The 7,658-nt window shown below is 41.5% G+C and overlaps 1 pseudogene; it reads left to right on the top strand.

The window, feature by feature from the left end:
- Positions 1 to 392: 392 nt before the first annotated feature.
- LOC128113843 (ubiquitin carboxyl-terminal hydrolase 10-like) lies at positions 393 to 7,438 on the top strand (annotated as a pseudogene).
- The last annotated feature ends 220 nt before the right edge of the window (positions 7,439 to 7,658 follow it).

Below are 7,658 nucleotides of genomic sequence, written 5' to 3'. Positions count from 1 at the left end.
GGAACCGTATTGGAAATACTGAGACATCCAGTCTTAGGGCCTGAGCAGCTACCAGGTTCTCAGCCTCTCAAGTGTGAGACAGCTATTGTTACTTGGTTTAATAAATAAATAGACATGACTATAGAAATAAGTGTATATGTGTATGTTCATTCTATTCCCCTGGGAAACCCTGATTAATATAAGAAGATATTCAAAAACAAAAACAAAAAAAAGAAGATATGGAAAATTTCTAGTTCATTAAGTAACTCACTTAAAAAATACCAAAATGACTTGTAGTATGATTTAGAGAGTTGGTGTTTTGGTTCTTTGTCAGAACTATCTGGGGACGGTTAACAGTGTAGTTAAGTCATCCCTAACCTTTGTTCAAAATATCGCAGACAGGAGCTGCAAAGATGGCTCAGCAGGTAAGAGCACTTGTTGCTCTTCCAAAGGACCTAAGTTCAGTTCTCAGCACCCATGTCAGGCAGCCCATAAGCATTTGTAACTCCAGACCAGGGGATCTGGCATCCATGGCCATCTGAGCACATGTGCATGGCAGGTCACACACACACACACACACACACACACACACACACACACACACACACACACAGATATACAGACACACTTAAAAATACAACAAATCTTTAAGGTATACTTATCTTTATTTTATTTTGTGTTATGTTTATGTGTGTGTGGGCATGGACATTTGCACATCAGAGGAGCTGGTTTTCTCCTTATACCATGTGGATCCCAGGAAAGTTAAAATCAGGTCACCACACTTGGCAGCAAGCACCTTTACACAGTGAGCCATCTTGTACGCCCTCTTCTTGTGAGAATTGTCTGTCCATTTCATTAGCCCATCTGTTGGTTGGGTTGTTTGATTTCTTATTATTCAGCTTAGATTCTTTCAGTTCTTTATATAGTCTAGATGTTAACCCCCTGTTAGATGTACATTTCATATTTTTCTCCTATTCTGAAGGGAGAATCTGTCTCTTCCCATAGTTAACTCTGCTTTACTGTACAGGAACTTTTCAATTTAGTGAGGTCACACTTGTCAACTGTTGATCCAATTACCTGAGCGACTGACATCCTACTGAAAAAGTCTTTGCTTATTTTATATCTTGAAATGTTTTCCCTAATTATTTTTTCCTCTAAGACTTTTAGGGTTTTGGGTCTTTCATCAACTGGAGATGACTTTTTTGCAAATGGTGAGAAATAAGGATGTAATTTCATCGATCCACTTTCCCTAGCACTATTTGTTGCAGAGGCTGTCTTTTCTTTAATGTGCATCTTGGTCAGCTTCATGAAACAATGAGTGTCTGTAGCTGCATGCTTTTATTTCTGAGTCCTCTATTTTGTTCCTTTGCTGTGTGTAGTGCAAGTGCTCCGCAGGTTTTGTTGCTATGACTCTATGGTATAACTTGAGATCAGGTCTACTTCCAGCATTATTTTTTTTTCCCTCAAGATTACTTTGCCTATAAACAATCCTTGAGGCATCCATATAAACTTTAATGTTGTTTTTCCTGTTTCTCTAAAGAGTGATATTGGAATGCTGAGGGGAAATGCATGGGATTTCTTTTGGTAAGCTAGTCTTTCCATCATCTAGTGTCTTCAGTAATTTCTTTCTTTTGTGTTTTAGCGTTCATTGTATGCTGTGGGATGTCTTTCTGTATGCTGTGAATGTGTGCTGCTCTGATTGATTGATAAATAAAATGTTGATTGGTCACTAGCTGGACAGGAAGTATATGCAGGACAAGAAGACAAGGGGAACTCTGGGAAGAGGAAGGGCTGAGTCAGGAGTCACCAGCCAGACACAGAGGAAGCAAGATGACAAGGCAGAACTATGGCTAAACATAGGTAAGAATTATGGGTTAAATTAAGTGTAAGAGCTAGTCAGTAATAAGCTTAAGCTAATGGCCAAGCAGTTATAATTAATATAAGCCTCAATGTGCGTACTTGGTGGATGCGAGTGGGAGAGATTTGTTCTAACTGCCGGCCGGCCAGGACACAGGAAAACTTCCAACTACAATTGCAGAAGAAGGTTTTTTTTTTTTTACTTATTTCATTAGTTTTATCCCAAGTGTTTATTTCCCCCAACTGTAAGTGGGATTGCTGCCTTATTTCATTCTCAGCATGACTGTTACTGATATTTAGGAGGTCTGACAATTGTATGTTTTTTTCTCTACATTTTTTTCACACAATATATTTTGATCACATTTTCCCCTCTCCAACTCTTCCCAGGTTCCCCCCCCACCTCTCCATGCAGTCAACTTTGATTTTAACACTTGACACTCTGTGCTAGTGAGTCTTCCAAAATCCAAATCCCAATATATGTCTTCAAATCAGATGGGATTGCTCTCCCCTGCCCCAGGTAAAGGAATCTTAAAACTACTTTAAAACCTAACTTTGATCCTTAGCAGGTTTTCTTACTGAGGAGATCCTATCAATGAATTGTTTTTATGTTACTATAATGTAATCTTCAGAGGACACAGAGAGGAGACACTTGGTATTTTATGCGATAGCTTAATATACAGAATCACAAACCCAGAGATTTCCATTTTTATGGTTTGAGTTGCACACTCTGTACATTCAAATGAGTACAGTAAGCCTGCCTGCCCATGGGATTTGTTTCTATATAGTCAACCAATAGTACACAGAAAATTGAAATTCAGAAGATGTTTGTATCTGTATTGAAGTCAGACATTTCTGTTATTATTCCATAAATAACAAAATATACTGGCTGCTTACACAATATTTACATTGCACTGGGTGTCATAAATCATCTAGAATGTGTTTAAAATACAAAGAAGGATGCATGAGTCTATATGTAAATTCTTCATCATTTTATATGGGACTTGGGTGTCCATATGTTTTGGTAATTGAAGAAGGTCCTGAAAACTGCCTCTGATGAATACTGACAGATGACTATACTCCAGTTGATTCCCTTGTTATTCAGAATAAGCAGAGTTTGTTCTAGAAAGAAGGAATCCATGAAGTTAGTGTCTGTAACTCAGAGTGTAGCTCAATGACAGTCACATTAACATCCTGGTGACAGGTGGGTCTTGTTAGAGTCTTCCAAGTAAGTTTCTGACTTTGACAGGCTCCTCAGATGATTCAGATTGACATCAAAGTTTAGGAAACTACAGTTTACTAGACTTGAGACCTAAAACCTCATCCTTCCCCAAAGCCTGGCACTTTGTGAGATGTGCCATTCTCTGCCATAGCTGTGCACTTATAGTGCCCAGAACAATGCCCGTCACATGGAACTTTTATGCCCTTTAATGTGTCGGGTTAAGTCACGTTAACTGCACGGGTGACCTACTGAGTCAGTGCAGCATCACAGTGTATCCATATTAGCGTCATATGAACTTTTTATGAATCTACCTTTAAATTGAATCATTATTTTAAGCCACGTGAGGTAAAATAGAAAATTCCACTTGCACTGATGATCTTTGGGTTTTGTTTTGTGTGGGAGCCCATCTGGGAGACCGGCTCCCACATTTTATGACAGGGTACTCTTGAGGAGTGAGGGGTAAGAGATATTAGATAGAAGCATAGAGGGGAGAGAAATGGATAGAAACACATGATAACCTCGGGAGGGTCTGGATCATTATCCATCCGCCTCTTCTGGCTCCTCTCAAGGGCTATTTTCAGGAATGCCAAGGGGTGGAGCAAAAGACTTCCCCCTAGCTCAGCCAAGTGGAGACCCTTCCAATCACCTAGAAACCATGCACATGGTCAAGCAATCCTCTAATGCAGCTCTGCTGGGTAAAACAAGCTCAGATCTCACTAGGAAATCTTTGTGGGCCTTCAAAGTTTTGGAATAGTCTCCCCATTTTTAAATTCAAAGCAGCTTTATGTTTCTCCATTTCCCTTTTCCTGGGACTCAGCTTATCTTGTAGAGTTTATTTGCCTACTTTATCATCCTCCCTCCTTGCAAATGACTGAAGTAGGTGGAAGGAGGCATTTGCTGAGTTACATTGCACCTCACTTTCTCATTCAGCCTTAGCCAAAATAACACCTTTGAGGCCTAGGTGGGCAAGTGGAAACATAGAAGGAGTCCCCTTCTCATCCTTATCTTCAGGATGTTTTCCTTCAGTGCAACAGCGGTATTGATTTTATATTTTGTCTGTTCTGAACAGGATGATCCATAAAACCCTGGCATGATCTATAGTGGCTGCTCATTTTAAAAAAACACGTTTATTTTTCATTTCACGAGCACCAACCACCATGTGTGTTTTTGAAGGGAAAGTGACAGTCTTGCCAGGGAACATTTCTTTGCTCTTTTTCCTCATTTCCCCTCAGCTTGCAACATAGTCATATTGCAGCCTGTTCAAATGCTGAGTGTTTTTACGCAGTGATGAAGATGAATTATTCCTGTTGGGCACAAAGAAAGCTGTTTTACCTGTTACCTAAATTGAAAAGAGACAAAAATACTGCTCAATTTTAACCTGTCAGCAGACACTTGGGAGAAGGGAGTTGCTTCCTAAAAACTCGAAGAATGGCTTCTAAAACATCTGTTGACATTAAAGTGAGATTAGAGGTCGGTGCCCAACAATTTACTTTTTGCATCCAGTTTTACCAAATCCCTAATCTACTAGTGAAATATTCAGGGAGCCTGCCGAAAAGGCTATAATCTTTTTTTCTATCTTCTAGGAAAGTTTTATTTGAGTTTAAAAGAAAAAGCCCAGGGTAGGCAAGCTGTAAAGCTCAGTAAACACCTGGAGAGAGAGAAGGGAAGGAAAACCATCCTGTTGGATGTAAACTGGCATGGAGGGCAGCCAGGCACGTGGCAGATAAGCAGCCATATGGCAGGAAGGGGGGAATTTAAACAAAAGAGTGAGGAATCCCAAAAACCAGGAGCAGGAACTCTGTGCTTAGAACAGAGTTACAAAGAAGAATGTGAATAAAGGAAAAGTGGGCAGATTTGCAAAGTTCCATGGCTGTTGCCCTATACGCTACTTCACTATAGGGGCAGGAATTCTGTGAAGGAAAGGGACAGTTCTATTAAAGAGGTAATTATCCCACCTATTACATCACTTAAGGAGAGTCCATCTTCCTAGAGTTATCCATCCTTCCTGAGGGGTGGTCACTTGACCAGGTGATTGACCAGCCTGAATGTATTAACTCTTTATGTTCTGTGTAGCTTGGAATATACGGCTCCACTCAGATGAGAGATTTTATCCTTTTGGCCAGATGGAACTAATTTCCCACTACTGGACCATTATGGCTGATATGTTATTCCTTCCTCTGACGAGGGAGAAATAATTTAGGAGATGGGTTGAAACTGACGAATATATAGAATTCATTTTTTTTTTACCATGAAATTCTAGAGACCCACTTTCAAAATTGTTTTCTAGAAGGTATTATTAATGTCTGGCTGGAATTCTGGGTCCCACCCTCACATACAGCCTTTAGGCAAAGGCGCTTACTTAGGAGGGGATATACCAGAACTCCCTTCTGGTACATCTAGCCAGAGAACCAAAAGCGTTTTGGATCTGCTGCTTTTGAGGCACCTGCCTAGGGCTGCATCTTCTGTTCCTATCTCCTGTTCTCATCACGCCCTCTGAAGGTAGCCCTACTTGCCACCAGATGATTGTGGCAATGACTAATCTGGCTTCTGTGACCTGAATGGCAGTATTGCGTGTAACAGTTAGTATACCCCTCTAGTGTGTCCGTTCTTAGACATTAGTCTTAAATCCACATGAAGTGTACTTCAACAACCATTTCTCACTAATGATTTTCGTTGTCATAAGAGAATTGCTCCTGGGATATAGAGCATCACAGCATCAATTTCAACACTGCAGCACCTACCTGCAATCAAGAGAGACAGAGCCATAATTTTTTAACCTAAAATTCAGGTAATGACTTTCATCTCTCTCCCTCTCCAGAAGCCACCTGGGAGGAAGTTCATGCTGTTAGTCTAGCCAATCTAATAGCTACCAAAGTATCGGAAAGCAGATCCTGGGTGCATCACTCTCCAGCTTGACTTTGGAGTGCAAACGTCAAGTTGATGAGGAGCCCAGTGATGGATGCTAATGTGAGTGTATCAGGAGATCCTAATCGACTTTGATTTAAACATGTTAAAATTATTCTTTGTTGTGGCTTTGCCTGATTCCCTGTCTAGGGCTTGTAACACAAATAACTCTTGCCTTTGTGTCTCCTTCACACTTCTATCCAGACACCACTCAAGGAGTACCTTTCCTCCCTACACCTATGCAGGTGTATCCACTGATGACCTTTTAAGACTGTAATCTTTAGCAGAACACTACATAACCTTACAGGACTTTCTGTGTATGAACTCCTATAGGGCTTTAAAGTCTATGTGAATCCTTCTGGGAGGACACTGCTGTTAATGGGGTGGAGCGGCACACTGAAGAGATCACAGACTGGGACCCTGCAAAGCAGAGAGCCAGTTACCTCCTGCCGAAAGTGTGCTCTCTCTGTCTGGTGCCATTCCTGTTAGCCAGCCTGCAGAGTCCTGTGCTAGCTTCTTCCATGATTCTAAGCCCTCCTCCTCCTCTTAGCCCATGGCATATGTGAAAATTAAGCACCCACCCCATCTGCCCTGGCCTCTGAAAAGCTGGAGGAAGTAAAAAAAAAAAGTGCTTGTTCCAATTTCAGAGGATCACCCAGCCATAAAAATTGCAAAGTTACTGGGACTGTGATGCTAATACATAAAGCAATGCCATCGCTTATCAATAAAGGAAACTGGTGCTACATTAATTCTACCCTGCAGGCAGGCATTGGTGGCATTGGGGGCTTGCCCCATCAGATATATCACCTGATTAAGTTCATTCCTCTGCACTCAAAACTGCAAATGCATTTGTTTCCCGAATGAACATGTTTACTAATATGCCAGGGCCTCCCAAACCCCTGCGAGCTCTTGGAGATAAAATTGAGATGGATGTCTGCTCAGGTACCTTTGAACCCATAGACACTTACAGCTTCCTGATAAATGGGGCGTGACTGCCTGTCTTCCTTGGCTTCCTGTCAAGTCGAGCCCGCCTGAAAAGGACTGGCAGGAAGATGCTGGGGAGGACTTAGGCTTCATTCTCAGTGGACTCCATGAGGAAGTGCTGAGCGTCAAGAAACTCCTCTCACCCATTCACAGAAAACTTACCAATTCCAATGGACCCAGAAGCCACTGACCAAAGAGCAGGAAGACACAGACGAGGAGAGGGAGAATGAGAGAGAGCAAGGGGTCCTAGGAATAATCATCCATCACCCAACAGGCAGATTTCGTTCAGACACCTATCACCAGCATTTTCAGTGGACACAGCAGGTCTGTGGTTTACCAGCAGAGTTCCAAAGAAGCTGTCACTTTCCAGCCATTTTTCCACACTGCAGTTGGACATGCAGTCTGACAAGATACACAGTCCAGGATGCTTTGGAAAAGTGTGGTGGGCCAGACATTTGGGGTGCAGATACCAGACTACAGGGGTGGGTATTGTAACTCTATTATGAAAAGATTTCAAGTCACACTCATGCTCTGTGTGCACATGAGGAAAAATGGGCAAAACAATGAAGACTGACACTTCCCAATGTCTGCTGGGTGATCTATCTCCGTCTCTCTGATGTCGTGTCCCTAATTGTACACAGTATATTGATTACTAGGTGTATAAAGTTGTCACCCATCAATAAAAATCACAAAGTTGGTTTAAAAATTAAAAGAA

The sequence above is a fragment of the Peromyscus californicus genome, unplaced genomic scaffold, assembly GCF_007827085.1.
Source record: "Peromyscus californicus insignis strain IS unplaced genomic scaffold, ASM782708v3 Scaffold_18__1_contigs__length_77618521, whole genome shotgun sequence".
Taxonomy (NCBI): Eukaryota; Metazoa; Chordata; class Mammalia; order Rodentia; family Cricetidae; genus Peromyscus; species Peromyscus californicus.
This window is presented reverse-complemented; position numbering and strand designations above follow the sequence as displayed.